This window comes from Leptonychotes weddellii, chromosome 7 (assembly GCF_054177405.1).
Source record: "Leptonychotes weddellii isolate Sample4059 chromosome 7, ASM5417740v2, whole genome shotgun sequence".
NCBI classification, from domain to species: domain Eukaryota; kingdom Metazoa; phylum Chordata; class Mammalia; order Carnivora; family Phocidae; genus Leptonychotes; species Leptonychotes weddellii.
In genome coordinates, this window is record NC_138375.1 from 86,076,092 (window position 1) to 86,094,431 (window position 18,340).

General features: G+C 38.5%; 1 protein-coding gene across 5 annotated transcripts in view; it reads right to left on the minus strand.

Moving 5' to 3' along the window:
* MSH3 (mutS homolog 3) overlaps window positions 1-18,340 on the minus strand; it is a 183,871-nt gene that overhangs the window by 148,262 nt on the left and 17,269 nt on the right. The window lies entirely within an intron of this gene.

An 18,340-nucleotide genomic window follows, 5' to 3' on the forward strand; every position in this document is an offset into this window, starting at 1 on the left:
GTGCCATCTGTCACTGTACATGACATGTGGAGAACATGCCAATAGTCTGGTGTAGCTAAGTTCCAGAGACAGGGACAAGAGACCACGTGAGAGATAGTATGCCATTCTTCTGGCCTCAGGTATAGGTTACCTTATACAAGTCATGGGTTTGCAAATCAAACTTGTAAAATGGATCAGTTTAACCTTGGTGCATGACCTGTTATTTAAATGCATCAAATCAAATTAGAATTTGAAAATACCTAAAAGTCTGCAAGTGAAAATCTCTGTAAAACAAAATCACCATCTCCTTATCAGTCTTGTGTCTAATTCCTGATTTTTACATATAAGGATTGCTTAGCAGGCAAAAAGCACCTGTAATCACTCAGGAGTAATCAACATGACCTAGAGCCTCTGAGGATAAAAGCAGGAAAATCATACAGATTCCCTAAGCCATAAAGAGAATTTCAGGATCACTTGGGTGGCTCAGTTGGTTAAGCATCTGCCTTTGGCTCGGGTCATGATCCCAGGGGTCCTGGGATCGAGCCCTGTGTCGCGCTCCCTGCTCAGCGGGGAGTCTGCTTCTCCCTCTCCCTCTGTCCTTCCCCCGGTTCACGCTCTCTCCCTAGCTCTGTCTCTCTCAAATAAATAAAAATCTTCAAAAAAAAGAGAATTCCAGAAGATGAGGCTGCACTCACTAAGCACCCAGAGCACAGACAAGCAAAAAAAGCATAAATTTTCCACTTTTGAAGTTAGAATAAAGACACCCACAAACACTTCACATCACCACAGCCCCAGGAAACTAATGAATTCCACTGTTGTTGTCTACATTTAGCCAGCATTTAACTCCGGAATCATACTTTTTAAAAAATCACTCTGTATCTACATGTTTGTAGAGCATTGCAAAAGATCAGCACTTTGACAAAGCTAGTATTTTAAAGATTTTATTTATTTATTTGACAGAGAGAGACACAGCGAGAGAGGGAACACAAGCAGGGGGAGTGGGAGAGGGAGAAGCAGGCTTGCCGCTGAGCAGAAAGCCCGATGTGGGGCTCGATCCCAGGACCCTGGGATCATGACCTGAGCTGAAGGCAGACGCTTAACGACTGAGCCACCCAGGCGCCTCAAAAGGTAGTATTTTAGTATATAGGATAATGACAGGAGTAAATAAAACACATATTCCTGAAGTAAAATCTTTGCATTGTTAGTACAGAAGGAAAGATAAAGTGGAAGGAAATATGCAAGCAGGAAGCAAGATAAAAGCTTCTCTCCTTCTAAGAGCATATGTTTCAATGTGCACAGGGCCAAGGAACTAACCTAAGGAAGCCCTTTCCTCACAGAACGTAAGAAGAGGCTAAGCTCTGTCTCTCAGTAGCAGTAAGTAGGTGGGAAGGAGGCAGAATATGACAACCTGCAGGCCACCCTGTTCCCACTGTTCTCTGGAAGATAGAAGAAATAGGATTTTATTATGTATGGGTAGGCAATCTCTTGTCTTACTCAATTTAATCACCCACAGATAAACTTTGTGACATCCGGGGGCTGATAGTTAAGAGTTACATAAAAAACTGTAAAGTATACTTACCTATAAGGTAATTCATACATAAATGATACCCTGACATAGCAACTAGAAACTGCTCAGACTTAAAAAGGGCAGTTACCACTTTATCAAGTACTTACAAACTCTCAATATTTCAGTCAAAACCATAACTAGTATTTATATTCCTATTTGTAAGAAAAGTTATGTCTACTTAAACAGTATTAAATACCTGTCATTTTCCAGTTACTCTGAAAAATGAGGAAGAAGAAACTCAGCATCCCAGAAAGAGATACAGTAGTCTGACTTAATTCCTGTAAATAGCTACCCATAAACAAAAGGTTAAGAAAAACATTTTTATATCATTATCCAGAACCCACAGTTCTGGATAAAGTAGTGTATTACTCTCCTTTGCTACTGAACAAACTACTACAAACTTAGTGGCTTAGAACAACAGACATTTACTATCTCACAGTTAGGTGAGAATTCGGACACTGCTCTCAATGGGCAGGGCTATATTCCTTTCTGGACATTCCAGGTGAGAACTGGGTTCCTTGGGGCGCCTGGGTGGCTCAGTCGGCTAAGCGTCTGCCTTCGGCTCAGGTCATGATCCAGGGGTCCTGGGATCGAGCCCCGCATCGGGCTCCCTGCTCGGCAGGAAGTCTGCTTCTCCCTCTCCCTCTGCTGTTCCCCCTGCTTATGTGCTCTCTCTGCCAAATAAATAAATAAAATCTTAAAAAAAAAAAAAAAACAGAGAGAGAGAATTGGGTTCCTTGTCTTTTCCAGTTTCTAGAGGCAGCCTATGTTCCTTGGCTCATGGCACCTTTCTCTGTCTCAAAGCCAGAGTTATGTGTCAAATACATCACACATCACTCTGATCCCCTCTACTTCCCTCTTCTACATTTAAAGGACTCCTGTGATTAACTGGGCCCACCTGGATAATTCAGGGCAATCTCCCCAACTTAAAGTTATTTGAGTAGCAACCTTAATTCCTCCACGTAACTGGACACATTCAGTTTCCAGGAACTGGGACACAGATATCTTTGAAGGGCCATCATTTTGCCTTCCACAGACAGACAGATACATACATACATATATACATATATACATATATGTTACTTGACCACTAATGCCTGTTTCCACATTTATAAAAATTTAGAGTTTATATATATAATTACTATATAATGATAGTAACTTCTTCAAAGGGCTATTGTGAAGGTTACAAGTTAATAAGAGTAGTGATCAGAGAATATACGTGATATATAGTAAGACCTTCATTCACTATTTTTTTTTTTTTTTACAAATTCTTATTTCATCTTTGTTTACACTTTTCTCTCACTGCGGAATACTGTTCTCCCAGCAGTGTCTAGTTAAATGCTACCTATCATTCTAGGCCCTCTCTTAAATAAAGTTTCCCTACACTCTATACAACTGCATTGTCTGATAGAGTAGCTACTCATCACATGTGGCTGGCTACTGAGCCCCTGAAATGTGGCTAGTCACAACTGGGATGTGCTGCTCAGTGTAAAACACATACTAGATTTTGAAAACTTAGTGTGTAAAAAGGAATGTAAGGAATTAGTGCATAAAAAAGAATGCAAAGAAATTACACGTTAAAATGATGTTTTGGATATGCTGAATTACATAAATGTACTATCAAAATTAAATTCACTTATCTCTTTTTATTTTTTAATGTGGCTACCAGAAAATTTAAAATCACATTGCATATTCAATGGTATTGTAATAACAGTATTACATGGTAACAGATGGTAGCTACACTTGTGGTGAGCACAGCATAATGTCAAACTTGTGGAATCACTGTCGTACACCTGAAACTAATGTAACGTTGTGTTTTCAACTATTATTTCCATGAAAAAATAAGTAACAAGTGACTCACATTTGTGGATCACATCATGTATCTGCTAAGCAGTGCTGCTCCATTCTCTCCTCTCATGTACTCGTAGTATTCAGTTTGCTTTCCTATCACATACTGTATCAATCTGCTCTGTACTAGAGCCATCTGTGTATGCGCTGGCTCCCCAAAAAGACTGGGAGCCCTTACCGGGCAAAGGGAATGGATCTTCTAGTCTCAATGAGATTCATGGTAATTATACAATAAATGTTTGTGAAGCTGAATGAAAAGGAAAACATTCAGTTAATGTGTTATTTGCATACAATTACTTTATTGTTAACAGGAACGACCAGAAATAAATATGTCACTGTTTGAAGCAACTTTTTCTTGGGTTAAAGACAGGATTAGGATGTATAGCAAATGGAAAAAGTTTCATTAAACAATACTTAGCTTATTACATACAATGCGTTCATCTATCTTCTACTCTATACTACCCTAATTCATTCTTTAAAGTGGTTAAGTGCAACCCATAAAATTGTTTTCATGACTCATTAATGACTTGCGACCACAGTTCAAAAAGCACTGCCATGATGGGTCAAGTGCAGGTCTTCCTGGCTAGACACTCCCCTGATCTCAATGGCCCCACCAGGTAAGGACTAACCCTGTGGATGGTCATGGTCCAACATGGCCTTCAGGGAAGGAATGCAGATCCACTCATGCATTCCCCTCTCTACCAGCCTTCCTATTAGGGTTGGGGGCAACCTAGCATAACTACATGCTATGTTCTGGGTTCACATCCACTCTCATGAGATGCAGAGCCCAGTTCAGCCTGACCAAGAAGAGTTGGTCAGAGCTGAAGGTTCAAAAAGAAAGAATTCAAGATAACACTGAGGATAAGAGTCCCGAGAACTTGCTAGAGTTTTCTAAATTGTTGGGGTGTACAGGAGATCCCAAGGAAACCTGGAGAAACATCATCAACCTCATTATTATGTATATTAAGTCAAATTACATATTAAATCAAATACCTAACAGAAGACAGAAGGAGGAGTAAGAGAAGGAAAGAAAAATGGTAGAGGGAAAAAACATAGCAGGACTTCACAGACTTTTATTGCTCTAGAGATCAAAACTTGGGCTAGTGGTTAAAAAGAACCCACAAAAAAAGAGGAGAAAGAAAAGAAAGTCCTGGCCTGAAAACAAGAAATAAGAGAATAATCTCAGGGTAATCAAGAAAAGTAATGGAAATTAGTAAGAAATCTCTCTTTAGTGGGAGGTTTGACAGGAAGGAGTCATTGAAAAGACTAATGGATAAGTCTAAGTCCACAAAGGCTTAGACATAAGCAAGCTCAGAGAGGCTGTGAACCAAGCTAGCCTCAAGTGTTTTTTTATTTAAAACAGATAGTGAAAGGAAACTTTGCTACAAGGGAAGAAAGTAAAAGGAATCTCTTTCTGAACTATGAAGAGGGAAAGGGAAGAAAGAAATAATTGAAGAGAGCCTATGGGCAGATGGCTACCTGTATTAAGGGTTCAATTATGGAGATATTCGTGTTTTAGATTGCCTTTAGGTTATATCTTAATGATAGCAGAAGGATCAAATAGGACTGGGGATCTAGTGGGCTTTGCCACTTACTACCTCAGTGATCTTATAACTTCAGAATAAAATGCTTTAATTAGGATACTTTATGCAATAAATCTTCAACCTCAAATGAATAAGTGTACTTACAAAAATCATATAGAGGTAGTAAAACAATTATGCATATCTCACACAATGCTTTTGAACTTTCTGTTGAAGCAGTCTGGACCCAGCTGGGGGGTTTTCTGTATTAATCTGTTAAGTCATTCCTCCAGACTCTTCAAATGTGGTTTCTTCCTATTCAACTACTATCAGTAAGCTTACTACATGTACCCTCCATTTATACTTTCCAAGTAAAGACATTCCTGTGGAGTTAGACTCAATGAAAATGCACAAAGGCTTAGAATTTAGATAAACCCTATAGCAAACACTTTTGTACGGTAACATTGACCTATTAATTTACCATGTTTTAAAATCTGGATTTTCACATAGAAGAACACACCCATTTCTTTTTTTTTTTTTTTTAAAGATTTTATTTATTTATTTGAGAGAGAGAATGAGATAGAGAGAGAGCACATGAGAGGGGGGAGGGTCAGAGGGAGAAGCAGACTCCCTGCCGAGCAGGGAGCCCGATGCGGGACTCGATCCCGGGACTCCAGGATCATGACCTGAGCCGAAGGCAGTCGCTTAACCAACTGAGCCACCCAGGCGCCCCACACCCATTTCATATATATTAAGCACACCCATTAAAAGTGCTGACTACGTATATAAAAACTATCAATTGGGGATGTAATGTACAGCATGGTGACTATAGTTAATGATACTGTATTATACATTGAAAGTTATTAAGAGAGTAGATCTTAAAAGTCCTTATAAAAAAAGATGGTATAACTATGCATGGTGATGGACTAGCCTTACTGTGGCTTACTTTGTGGTGATCATCATCAATATCAATCGTTAAAATATTACTGTGGTGATCATCATCAATATCAATCTTTAAAATATTGTGTGGTGATCATCATCAATATCAATCTTTAAAATATTACATAATTCCTTATCCAGGATAACTTAGCCATGTAGATCCCATTAGTATTTACTGTACAGGAATGTCCACGGAATGTCAAGAAGCTTAAATAAACTACCTGAAAGTGACATTTTTTTTTAATTTTAAAAACTAAAAACAATAGAAAAAAATGATAGGGAATTAATACAGTCTTTCCAAAAGAAGTAAATGACTTGGCTCCATCCATACCACTTAAATATACATTTATCATCACATATATGTATGAGTTCCCAGCTACTACAACAACCCTCAGTATTTATAAAACCCCTAAATCATTTCTTCTAAGAAAAACACATAGGAAATACCCATTTTCCCCCTTATCTCAAAAGTCACTTCTTTAATCATTCATTGGTCATTTATTAAGTACCTACTATATGCAAGCCACTATGATAGGTACTGGGGACACAAAAGATCATTATGGTACAGTTTCTGCCACCAGCCATTCGTTCTGTCTTCTTCACAGGAAATTCTTTATCTAACCCGTCCATGATATTACTTTCTCTCTTGGTTTTCACTTTACACAACCTTTCTCTCCAAACCCCACATCTGTCCTGTCTCAGGCTGCCATGTCCACCCTGGCAGACCACACTCGTTTCTGTTCCCTAAGAAAACCACACTGTGGTTTACACCTCCATCTGCCTGGCTGTCATCTTTCAAGTCTCAGTTGTGGCCTATTCTTCTGGGAAGCCTCCCCTAACTCCTTCTGCAAAGCTTGATGTCCTCATGCTACCAGTCACTCTATCGGACCTTAATAATCAGTGTTTTCATTATAATTATTTATTTCCGTGACTACCACCCTTCTAGACTTTAAGAATTGGGAAGGTAAGGATCTTGTTCATTTTCAGATCCTCACTATCTAATAATGAACTTGGCACACAGCAAGCATCCAATAAATGTTAAGAATGAATGAATGTATAATAATGCATACTCAGGGTATGTATCAATAAACTGAAAACCTACTGGAAATATCTATCAATACAGATAGTGATGAGCTAAAATAATACAGATAAGAAAAGAATTATCCATTAGAATTTACTGCTAGCTAAATTAGTAACAAGAACTTGAAGGCAGAATAAAATATCTTAATTAAAAAGGTAAGCTACTAGAGCTGCTGGGTGGCTCAGTCCATCCGACTCTTGATTTTGGCTCAGGTCATGATCTCCAGGTCCTGGGACTGGGCCCTGTGCTGGGCTCCACACTCATCAGGGAGTCTGCTTCTCTCCCTCTCCCTCTGCCCCTCACCCTACTCGCACCCGCACCTGCATTCTCCAACAAATAAATAAAGCTTTAAAAAAATAAAAACAGGGTTGCCTGGGTGGCTCAGTCGTTAAGCGTCTGCCTTCAGCTCAGGTCATGATCCCAGGGTCCTGGGATCGAGCCCCACATCGGGCTCCCTGCTCAGCGGGAAGCCTGAATCTCCCTCTCCCACTCCCCCTGCTTGTGTTCCCTCTCTCGCTGTGTCTCTCTCTGTCAAATAAATAAATAAAATCTTTAAAAATAAATAAATAAATAAAAATAACAGTATGCTATCATGAAAAATGGAGAGTAATCCATCTTCAGGGAGTTTAAGTGACCTTTCTAGGCCTTAAATTCATCATCTGTATTTCCCTAAAATTCTGGTTTGAATCTTCTTTTCCTTCAAGCAATGGTCCCATTTATATTAGATTTAGCTCAAAGACACATAATCTAAATGACAGGAAACAGGTAACCGTGACACATACCGGCTTTACAACGTACTCCAGCACATTGCACTTAAGTCATATCCCCTCCACCTTCAAACATATTACACCTATAAGCATCACCACTACAACCCAAGAGCTTCTGTTAAATCAACCCGCATTTTTAATTCAAATATCAAATTAAGAATCTGTCTACACCATAAAAAGTTCTAAAATCGCAGGTTTGATTCGCTAATTACATGTTTTTAATACACCTCTTTCCACTATTTAGTTATTATCTTTAAATAAAGTTTTGAAATTTTCTTCATTAAGGTCTTCTTGTTTTTCTTTTGGTAAATACAGTCCTAAATAATACTGCTTTTGTTGCTATTCCAAGTGGTACCTTTTTTTAAACATTTTACTATTTGTTGCTGCCATATTAAGATACTATTCATTTGCATATATTGATTATATTTAACAATCCTGATGAATCCTCATTACTTCTAATAATTTGTCACTTCTGCATTTGCTATGTAGGCAATATGTGGTCTGCGAGTCAAGTCAGCTTTAGAATTTTCAATCCACAGTCTTTAAATGCTAACTACCTTTCATTTGTGCTATTTAAAAATATACTTCCAGGCAATATCTGATCAGTTTTAGGTAGTAAGAATGTGCATGTAAGATAATCTAAGATAACATTTAATTAATACATTACATTAGGAGTTTAATTCCCTTCCTGGAGAATTATAAACTTCGTAAGGACTGGAAAGAGGATCAGAAGGCATACATATAGACAGAGATTACGCACAGATAAAACTGAAAGAAAGCATTTCATGAAACATTTAACCTTTACTACATGGGAAGCATTCTGATAAATTCAAATTTATTTTTTTCACTGTTAGTTGCAACCTACCAAACTGATTTCACGACCTTTGGTTTGAAAAACGCTATCCTAGATCAACCAGATTACCAACGTTTAAAAGGAATGCTGCCACAAGCTTTAGTTCCTACATTTCTCTTTATGCTAACACCACATTAGCAATAAGAGCACTTCAGGTGTTAAAGGTTCAATGAGAAAAAAAGAAAAAGGAGGCAGTCTTACAATGAAAGTGGAGGGCAAATCACTTAAGTTACACACCATGGTTCAAAGACAAAAACAGTGAGAAACAGTTGAGTCTTTACACAGCACATCATAGATAGAAATATTGAACTGCAAAGAACCTGGTCCTCAGTGGGGGACACATCCTACTCAAATTGGGAGGAGCAGCTTATTTTCAGACAAGAACATCATCCTTTGTACCAAACTATCGTTCACCTATAGTTTATGAGCTTAATACATTTGTTTGATTTTAATCTCAAATTTCATTATGACTTTTTTATTCTAAAAAAAAGGTATAAAGCTAAAACATGAAAATCTAAGTTTATAAATATTAAAGTCACACTGTAATAAAAATACTTTAAATCAAATTGGCTGGGGAGGTTAGCAATAATTTTTTCCCTTAAAATAGGTATTTTTTGGGGCACCTGGCTGGCTCAGTCGGTTAAGCATTCAACTCGATTTTGGCTCAGGTGGTGAGATTGAGCCCTGCCGTGGGCTCTGTGCTGGGGGTGGAGCCTCCTGGGGATGTTCTCTCCCCCTCTGCCCCTCCCCTGACCCTCCCTCCCTAAAAATAATTAATTAATTAATTAATTAAAAAGAAGAAAAAAGAATCTTAAAAAATAATAATAAAATAAAACAGGGATTTTGGGGGATGCCTGGCTGACTCAGTAGAGTGTGCGACTCGTGATCTCCGGGTCATGAGTTCGAGGCCCCTGCTGGGTGTAAAGATTACTAAAAAAAATAAACTTTAAAAAATAAAATAAAATAGGTATTTTTTACTTTTACAAAAAAACATGTACTACCTCTGTAATTTAACAGATTTAAAAAAAGAAAATTCTAACACAAAATAATAAATAAAAGGAGTCAGCAGGCCAAAGTGGAGAAACATCAAAATAAAGCAAATTCTTTTTGCTAGTGCCTAGCATCCTCCATAAAACAGCTGTAGTCTTCCCCCCTACCCTTAAACACACTGCCATAGAGCAAACATTCACTGAGCAGTTCTTAAGGGCTAGATTCTGTCCCAGGATCCTCTGTTCATACACACCTGAACACTCAATGCTCACAATCTCTTACTGCATCCTGTGTTCACACTCCCTTAAATGCTCTCACCGTACCCAGCCTCACCTTCCCACTAAATATAGGGGCTTTATGGTTCGTATTGCATGCCAGCCAGTGTTTGATACATGCCACATTTTACTTGGATCCCAGTAATGATGTCATAAAAGTCCAAGAAACTGAGCTTATTAAACTCTCAGAGAACAAACTGGGAGACTGCAATCACTAAATTCAGACCATCAAGTACTGGCCACTTAACATTTCTTATGTGTGGAGCACTTCCTCTTAACCAAGTTCATCAGTAATACCTGTCTACTTTTTTCCTCTCGTCCTTCAAGATTTGATACTTTTTAACTAATGCTAAATTCAACTAATAACATCAGAAAAAAGTTGGATCTTAGCCATAACAGATACCTAGTTTACATAACAATTTCTCCGATAATTATGCACATAGTTTCACAGCAATAATTTCATTTTGATACATTTTCCATTAAAAATTTGAAAATCAAAGTATAAGAACACCAAGTAAGAATCAATCTCTAACACAAATTAATTTAATAAAAGAGAAACACAAAATTAAAACACTGCAAACATGTATAAATGACTTTCAGATGGTATAAATCTCCATTATAAACAATCATGTCAGATAATGATTTTGGTTAAACCTTAGAAAATTTAAGGTCCTCTGTGGATACAAAGACATAATAATGTATTTCTCTTTCTAACACTGGAAGCATCCACAGCAGGAGTCATTCCTACTCCCCAACACCAAGATTTGAATGTTTTCTTCAAATCTGCAACATAAACATCTATCTTTCAGTAAATGCTAATATGTTCAAAGCATTTATTTCATAAGCCAAACTGCTTCAACCACTGTAGTACTGAAGGACATTCTTCCATAAGAAGAATAAATGATAAATGATACCAACTGGTTAGGATTAATTTATAACCAACTATCTGAATATCGTGCAGCTTCAGAAAATTTTAAGAGTCAATACTGTATAAAATTAACACATACCATTGGCCATATCATTTGCAACAAATAAATTATAACTATATATCCCCACCTTGCCCTGGCTCTCTACTTCGCTCTTTATCCCCTTCCTTTCTGTTTCTTTCTATTTTTCTTCCCCCTACTCCCAACTATGATATCCATTAAACTCCCTGGTCTTATTCTTTTTCCCATTAGGGGAATTGTTTATTTTTTTAAAGTTCAATTCTCCTGTCTTAGGTTGTAGACTCACCTCTTCTCTTCTGTCATGCCATTCTTTTGCCCAGAAACCTTACTGACTTCCATTAGGATTCCAGACCCCTTTGCTGGATTTTAGGGTTCTTGACGCCTTCTTCCTCCATTCTCAACTTTAAAGTTCACCTCCAACTAGAAAAGTCTCCCCTCTGTCTTCACACCTCCTCTAATATTTCCAGCCTAAGTGCCTCAGAACTCATCCTGTCTACACACACACACACACAGCACACCCTTCCCTCCTCCACTACCAGTACAAAGCCTCCCATCCTGCAAATGTCACCCGCGCAGCCCACCTTTCACAAAGCCTCCCTTGGCTGTGCTAGGCTCAGGAAGCCCTCACATCTCTGATCACAAAATTGAGCATCATCTGCTCTGTTCATCTGATTTGCCTCAAATATCAGTTTCTTTGAGAACTAGTAAACAAAGACTAATTTGGTTTATTGTTTTCTATAGTCTTCCTCTCAACAAGTTTTATAAACATGTAACATTCTCTAAACTAAAGCCATCTTAACTGCAACTAATACAGTGCTTAAAATCATCTCTTTCCCTCTGTTTCTTTCTATATATTCTTACCACAAATGGGAAGGGTAACAAAGTATAATAAAAATGATTTCCTAAGATCCAAACTGAAGCTTTATAAACACATTTTACATAAATAAAAATAATTAACCTAAGAAAAACTGTTTATCATTATTTAGAAACAATTTTATCTTAGTACCACTTTTGACTAATATGTAGTTATCCGTAATTGCCCTAAGATACAAAGTAAGTAAGTCTACCTGGCCATATAAAAATAAATGTGAAGGTCCCAATAGTCTTTAAATGATAACCCACAGAATAGAAAATCCTTTGGAGACCTCTTGTGGCCAAAGAATACAAAAAAACTTAATATTTTAAAATGCATATTCCATAACTCCAAGCCATTCTTCTGCATTTTCTCACACAGCTTTATTATTTCTTAAATATTAATAAAATATCAACCAGCAACTGACAAAAACTACTCTTTACCTCCAGATTTACAGCAGAAGAAAAAGAGGGGATGCTAAGTCTGAGACACAAGAATCTACTTATTGTTTAAAACAGATTAAGAATCCATCAAAAATAAAACAACTTTTCTCCTTGAAATTTCAAGGCTATATGGTTTACTCGTAGTAAATATGGAACAAAATTTTGTCAAGCTATGTTGTTCATACCTTATTAAAAGCACTTCCTCTCCTCATTGTTGATTTTTTTTCCTTCTCTTTTCTTTTTAAATATGGCTATGATTTGTATCTCAGGTTGATGAAGGGTAAGTTTTATGAATGCTAAAATGGACCCACTAGCATTCATGGGGGAAATCAAGGTAGGACCACACCTTACACAGTGAAAGTACAATAAAGAAAAACAGTTAAATGCTAAAAATTAGATAAAATTTTAAAGAAAATTAAATTGAATAAAATACAGATGATTACTGAAGTAGCTTCAGAATGGGGAAAGATCTAAGTACAAAAATAAAGGAATGCTACTGTAAGCATGGACACTTGTTTGATCCAAAGAGTCTACTAAAAACACATAGAAATCGTGAATTAAAATATAATAAAAAATGTTTCAGGGTGCCTGGGTGGCTCAGTTGGTTAGGTGTCTCCCTTTGGCTCAGGTCATGATCCCGGGGTCCTGGGATCGAGCCCCATGTTCGGCTCCCTGCTCAGCGGGGAGCTTTCTCCCTCTCCCTCTGCCTGCCGCTCCCCCTGCTTGTGCTCTCTCTCTTTTCCTGTCAAAAAATAAACAAAATTTTTAAAAAAAAAGTTTCTTAAAAAGAGTCAAAAAACAACAACAAAAAAAAGAGGAAATCCCCAAGGGCCAAAAAACCCAAAAACAATAGGAGAGACATTTGTTTCAGACAGCTGTAGGTAGGAGATAACACCATAAAGGGCCATGCACAGGGAGCAGAATAAGAAGGAATTCCAGAAGAGAATGGGGCAGAGGCAATATCTAAAAAGACAATGGCTGACAGGAACAATAACAAAATAATTGATAATAAAGAGAACGATTTCCCCCCATAGAGAGCTTTCTATGCCAGCCACTACTGCAAACATTTTACCTATATTAATCTATTTAACCCTCACAACAATCCTATGAGGTAAGCAGTCTTATTACCCCTATTTTAAAGAAAAGGAAACTGAAGGACAACGTAGTTGAGCACCAAAATCACTAAGGGAAAGAGCCCATTTCCAACCCAACCTCATGTTACAAGAGCCACAATGTTTGACTGCTTGACTTTTGAATCTCTAGCACTCCATTCTGCCCATAAAGGTTAGCTTTAGACACAGAAATGTAGATTAACTTTTGACTTTGCTTAGTCCTGTATGTGAAAAAAATAAAAATTACATGTGCTCAATAAAAATAGGAAAAATTACATACTCTCAGTGCTAAGCAAAGAAATATAAATTAAAACAAGACAAAGGCAGCCATCAAATTTGGAAAAACCCACACATGACACCCAAACTATCTTTAGTATACCAAATGGCTTCTGAATCTCATTTGATGAATAAACATTAAGGAATATCACAGGCAATGCTGTTTGCCAGCAAAAAAATTCATTTTTGGCAATGTCTTTGTGGAATATTTTCCTATTTAATTTTTGCCTTTATTATTTTGTTAAAAAAAAAAAGTGGAAATCAGAAAAACAGAAGTGCTGCTGCTTGAATTAAGATGGCAGAATAGTAGGGGGACCCTGAACTTGCTTTGTCCCTTGCACACAGCTAAGTCAACATCAGCTCATTCCTAGTTAGAAAACTGATCTGAGGATTAAGAAAACAATCTGCACAATGGGAAGGAGAGGACATGGCAGATGCGAGGTTCTGAGACGTGAACTGGGGGAGAGAAAAGCCGCGGTGTCACTCAGGGAAGAGAGCCCTTTTCACAGAGCAAAATCAGGGAGACGGAGAGCAGGAGAGAGAGCAGCACGTAGGGTTCACACACAATGCCACAGTGTGGGGATCCCCTGGGTCACACTGGGAGAGAACACTCCCCTTCTTGGAGTACATGTAGAAGAGGCCATTTGGGGGGCACCTGGGTGGCTCAGATGGTTAAGCATCTGCCTTTGGCACAGGTCATGATCTCCAGGTCCTGGGATCGAGCCCCGCATCGGGCTCCCTGCTCGGCGGGAGTCTGCTTCTACCTCTGCCTCTGCTCCTGCTCCTGCTCCTGCTCTCTGTGTGTGTGTGTATCTCTCTGTCTCAAATGAAAAATAAAATCTTTTTAAATAAATAAATAAAAGAGGACATTTTGCCTCTCCAAGGACAAAAGGCCTGCCGGGCACCACTGAGCAGCCATTCAGCAGCAGGCCATAGAGGCACGTGCAGAGGACACATAGCCTGGTCTCAGCTCTTTATTCTGCTTCATCGTAGACTCCACGCAGCTACCCGGGCATGCAGCCGCTTCTCTGGAACAGAACGGTGACAGGCACAGTGCTGCAAGGCTCTCCTCCAGGGGAGGGGAGTGGGTCCGTGCTTTGCCATCTGAATCCCAGCTGCTGGCCAGAGATAAAACACAGGAGAACTGTGGGGCCGGGTGTGCCGACAGCAGGACACAGACAGGCTGAGAGCAGGGATCTGAGGAAAGCCTGGGACACAGGAGGGGAGATCATTCACTTTTCTGGGAGGACCTCCTGAACAGCAGTGCCTGCGAGTTCCCTTTCCCGGGGACAAGAGGGCAGGGTTATGCCATCTTCCACTCTCCCCTGCCTGCCCTACCCCCAACCCCAAACCAGCACTGTCGAACTTAAGAGAGACACAGTGCCTCCGGTGGAAGCTGGAGTCACTTACACCAAATCCTGCCCCTCTGCTCCAGAAGGTCTGACTCTGAGCCAGTGCCGCAGGCCTCTCCCTGAGAAGACCAACACAGGCCCCCTGCATGTAGCAAGTCTACCGATCACAGAGTGCTCCAAAGAGTCAGCTTCAGTTCTGGTGGAAATAGGACCAGGCTTTTATTTTTTTTTCTTTGGAATGAGGCTTATAGTTTTTTGTGTGTTGGTTGGTTTGTTTCCTTTTCTTATTTTTTGGATCATGCTTTTTTCTTTTTTTTCTATTTTCCTTCTTTTTCTTTAGAATCAGGCTTACAGTTTTTTGTTTGTCTGTTTGCTTTTATGTTCCTTTTCCTTTTCTTGGATCAGGCTTTTTTTCTTTTTCTTTTCTTTTTTTAAATCAGGTTTATGTTAACAAAGAAATTAAAGCACACCTAGTTAAAGGTCCAAACACTCCCACTGCAAGCAAGGAAGAACTCTGTAGAGGACTGACCTGTAACAAAGAGCAACCAAAACACAACAGCAGACTGCACGCAGCATACACCAGAAACACTTCCTGAAGTGCCAGACCCTAGACAGTGTAGGACCCCTTCTTAATGTAGTATTATTCTCAGGAGCAGGAAACATAACAAACTTTCATAAAACGCAAAAGACAGAAGCCCAGACATAAGGACAAGACAGAGAAATTCTCCCCAAAAGAAAGATCAAGAAGAAATCACAGCCAGAAATTTCCTCAAAACAGATATAAGCAATATATCTGAACAAGAATTTAGAACAACAGTCAGAAGAATACTAGCTGGGCTAGTATTCTAAAAGACATAAAAACTAGTCAGGTTGAAATAAAAAAATGCTATAACTGAGATGCAAAACTGACTGGATGTAATCAAAATGATGGAAGAAGCAAAGGGCAGAACAGGTGATACAGAAGATAAAATAATGGAAAATAATGAAGCCAAAAAGAAGAGAGAAAGAAAACTATTAGATCACAAATACAGACTTAGGGAACTCAGCAGTTCCACAAAGCACAATAATATCTGCATCACAGCAGTCCCAGAAGAGCGGGGAAAAGGGGGTAGGTTTATTTGAACAAATTACAGCTGAGAACTTCCATAATCTAGGGAAGGAAACAGGCAATCAAGTCCAAGGGGCATAAAGAACTTCCCTCAAAATCAACAAAAACAGGTCAACACCAAGACCTATTATAGTGAAACTTGCAAAATACAAAGATAAAAAGAGAATTCTGTAAGCAGCTAGAGACAAAAGGTCCACAGCCTACAAGGATAGACACATAAGGTTATCAGCAGACCTGTCCACAGAAACTTGGCAGGCCAGAAGAGAATGGCATGAAACATTCAACGTGCTGAATGGGAAAAGTATGCAGCCAAGAATACTTTATCCAGCAAGGCTGTCATTCTGAAGAGAAAGAGAGATAAAGAGTTTCCAAGACAAGCAAAAACCAAAGTTCATGAACACTAAACCAGCCCTACAAGAAATATTTGACCCTTTGAGCAGGAAAAGGACCAAAACCAACAAAGAATAGAAAGGAACAGAGACAATCTACATGAACAGTGACTTTACAGGTAATACAATGGCACTAAATTTGTATCTATCAATAATTGCTCTGAATGTAAATGGACTAAACGCTCCAATCAAAAAAGACATAGGGTATCACAATGGATTAAAAAAACAAGACCCAGGGGGCGCCTGGGTGGCTCAGTTGGTTAAGCGACTGCCTTCAGCTCAGGTCATGATCCTGGAGTCCCGGGATCGAGTCCCACATCGGGCTCCCTGCTCAGCGGGGGGATCTGCTTCTCCCTCTGATCCTCTTCCCTCTCGTGCTCTCGGTCTCTCATTCTCTCTCTCAAATAAATAAAAAAAAAAAATCTTTAAAAAAAAAAAAAACAAGACCCAGGGCACCTGGGTGGCTCAGTCATTAAGCGTCTGCCTTCAGCTCAGGTCATGATCCCACGGTCCTGGGATCGAGCCCCACATCGGGCTCCCTGCTCAGAGGGAAGCCTGCTTCTCCCTCTCCCACTCCCCCTACTTGTGTTCCCTCTTTCGCTGTCTCTCTCTCTGTCAAATAAATAAATAAAAATAAAATTAAAATTAAAAAATAAAAATAAGAAAACAAGACCCATCAATATGCTGCTTACAAGAGACTCATTCTAGACCCAAAGAAAAATGGAAGTGTTGATTCAACTGACTGACTTTAGTCACAGTTATACCTAAGTCAAGTGAATATACACACAGTTATAAAGAAAAATGAAAACCAGACACAAAATATTGGAAATAGTTTTAGAAGACTATCTTAAAAATTTTTTTAGATTTTATTAATTTTTTTAGGTCTTCAAGAGCAGCACCCCTTATTAGTCTACTGTCTCACTTTTAATTATTCAAGTTTTAACGCACTGTCAGAAGAGGATAATAAAATAAGGGGACTTGATGCAGAATTTTTCATCTATCCAATTGGCAGAAATTGTTTAAGTGATCCAATGTTAGCAAGGTTCAAGCAACTCTCTTACTATTCAGTAGTGGTAGAAGTATAAACAGATATGACCATTCTAGCAAGAAACCAAGAGCTTCATAAAATATTTATACCCTGTGACCCAGTAATCCACTTTTAGGAATTTAGCTTAAGGAAATAATCAGAAATGCACACAAATATTTCTATGCATAGGTATTTATCACAGCAATATTTGTAAAACTGAAAAGTGAATGCAACATAACAAAAGGGGAATGGATAAATTATCCATTTACATGACTGAGTGGTATGTAGTCATTTTGTTTTCACTGACTACCTACTGAAATATTAGTAGATGAAGCGATGTCCTCTAGAATGTGCTTCAAATAAATAATTCAAGAAGAGAGGGAGTAGGGATATTGATGAAATGAAATCAGCTGAGTTGAGCAATGCTGAAGCTGCTTGATGGATTCATGGGTGTTCACTGCACTATTCTGTATAATTTTGTATATGTTTGAAATTTTCCACAATAAAATAAAATCTTCCACAAAAAAGTATGGGAAATTTTAGGTAAAAAAACAGGACACAAACTGATTTTGCAACATGAATCCAAGTTTCTAAAACAAAAAAGGTGATATACATGCATAGAAACAACACACCAAAACATTTAAGAGTAATTATTTCTGTGTTATAGGATTTGACTTATTTTTAGCTCTTCATTTTTTTTTGGTAACTCCCAGTTTTTCCTAAATGATCAAGAATTAGTAGTATAACCAAAAATATACATTATGAAAGCTACTTAGAAAGAAGTTCAATCCAAATGAGAACAGAACATCTAAACGCGCAGAATAAAAAAATACATGGAACTTCACTAAATCAATTAGTATGACTTTCTAATTGATCTGTCAACCTACTAAATAACAATCTTTAGGGACTCTCTTGCCTAGTCTAAAGTCCAAATTCCTCAACATATAATCCTCTCCATTGGAGCCCCAGCCCGCCTTTCCAGTGTCTTTTCTCCTCCGACACTCCTCCAGGTAG